We start from the raw sequence: 2,087 nt of genomic DNA, 5'->3' as shown, positions 1-2,087 counted from the left end.
CTATAGTGCAGGTTAAGAGCTATGTACAGATCAAAGCTGCTTTTTTGACGGAGATAAATTAACCCAAAATGTGCACCACACTAGAGGGACATTGAGACTTGACGAGGGGAACACTTGATCTGCAGTCAAATGTGGTGCCACTGAGTTATTCTCCTCACACAAAGGAAATGGCAAAACTATAATGGCAGAAAAACTGTTTCAATTTTGATTTTATATATGATCAACTTCAACATGGTCCTAAACACTTGTGACCAGATTTGACTTAATTACTGTACATACAGTGGCAACCAAAGGTCTGAGAACATGAACATCTGTACCAAATGCTATGAAGTTCTGCACTATGAAGGTTGGGAAGACCCGTAGTTCATACATTTAAATTTAAAGGTTTGGTGCTTATACTGCCAATGTAGGGGGCACCCAGAGTTGAACTGGGGACCTCTTGATCTGCAGTCAAATGCTCTACCACTGAGCTATACCCCCTGTCTGTTAGCCAAAACTTTAAACGAGACTAGGGACCATCCAAATTTGACCTGGGGACCACTTGACCTATAGTCCAATGTGGTACCACTGAGTTATTCCCCTCATGCAAAAGAAGCATCAAAACTATGATGACAGATGAATTGTTTAAATTTTCAGGAGACCTAGCCGTCAACAGACAGCACTGATCATGGAGGCATGACACAAGTTTTGTTTTGATAACTCACAAATTAAAATTAGACTGGTCGGTGTCAGGTCTGACATCTGTTAGTTGCATGGGTCCAGGTGCTAGCTTTAAAGTGATAGACTGCCCTGATTAAGTTTGAGCCTTCGAGGGAGAACATGTGTTGGATTCAGGCATGAATTTTTGGATGGGTGAAGACCTGTAGTTTTTATTTTAACATACTTTAAATTCAAAGCTCTGATGCCTACACTCAGTGTAGGGGGCACCCAGAGTTGAACTGGGGACCTGTTGATCTGCAGTCAAATGCTCTACCACTGAGCTATACCCCCTCACATGAAATGATCCAGTTTAGAGCAATCTAGAGACGAAAGCTTATTTTTTGCCAACGCTAAATCAACCCAAAATCTCCACCACACTAGGCGGATATCGAGATTTGACGAGGTGAACATTTGATCTGCAGTCAAATGTGGTGCCACTGAGTTATTCTCCTCACGCAAAAGAAACAGCAAAACTATAATGACAGTAAAACAGTTTCAATTTTCATTTTATTACTGATAAATATCAACATTTTCCTAAACACTTCTGGCCAGATTTGACTTAATTACTGTACATACAGTGGCGTCCGAAGGTCTGAGAACATGAACATGAACATTTGTACCAAATGTAATGAAAATCCATCAAATGCCTATCCATCATTGATGTTGAGGTATTTCTCTGGGAAGGGAAAAGTAACACTTGCTGGTGGCACTTAGAAGAAAAGTCAAGGGATCAATAAAGTCAATAGACTTCATTATATAACAATGAAAATGGGGATAGCTGGTGTGTGAAGATTAGCACAGTAGCTCATTAGTCCAGCACAGTGGAAACATCAGTGAACAAATCAAATGGCCACTGGTGTCCACTGATTGCCCTGAGAGCAGTTTGGCGACAGAGCAGACTGTGATTTGTTTCAGAAACAGCATGAGTGTTTTGGTTGTCATAAGGAGCAGGAAGAAAGAAGACTGCACATTAGACAAGCTATCATCACTGGACGTTTTAGGCTGGACTCCAGTTAAAACCTGTCATCTAATGGTTGTTCTGAGCCCATTGACATTGGGGAAGGAAGCTGAAGTGGAATATACATGTGGGATGATGAGAGGAAAAGCAGGATGAAAAGAGGGAAGCAGCAAGTGGTGCGGAAGAGGAGGAGGATGGAGAGGGAAGAGGTAGAGTACAGGAAAATAATAAACAAAGGTAGTGAAGGAGGATGATGGTGGTGGTGACGTGAACCCGCACTGCTCAGCCTCCTGTGATGGAAACTGTACGTACTCATGCTGCGGTCAGGTGCTGTGGATAAAATCGTCCTTTAAATGGCACATATAAGTCTATACGGATCAAGCAGATGTTGTCCAGTCACGCTGTCATGTGTTCATAACTAATCAAGTCA

The 2,087-nt window shown here is 41.9% G+C and overlaps 2 non-coding genes across 2 annotated transcripts; both read right to left on the bottom strand.

The window, feature by feature from the left end:
• Positions 1-408: 408 nt before the first annotated feature.
• trnac-gca (transfer RNA cysteine (anticodon GCA)) lies at positions 409-480 on the bottom strand. Its single transcript has one exon. It is a non-coding gene; the product is annotated as a tRNA-Cys (tRNA).
• A 438-nt stretch (positions 481-918) lies between these two features.
• On the bottom strand, positions 919-990 carry trnac-gca (transfer RNA cysteine (anticodon GCA)). Its single transcript has one exon. It is a non-coding gene; the product is annotated as a tRNA-Cys (tRNA).
• Between the last annotated feature and the right edge of the window lie 1,097 nt (positions 991-2,087).

This window comes from Seriola lalandi, unplaced genomic scaffold (genome assembly GCF_002814215.2).
Source record: "Seriola lalandi dorsalis isolate HSWRI2012SDOR001 ecotype SW California unplaced genomic scaffold, Sedor1 jcf7180002051083, whole genome shotgun sequence".
NCBI lineage: Eukaryota > Metazoa > Chordata > Actinopteri > Carangiformes > Carangidae > Seriola > Seriola lalandi.
The sequence above is the reverse complement of the archived record's forward strand: the minus strand, read 5'-3'. Positions and strand labels throughout refer to the sequence as shown.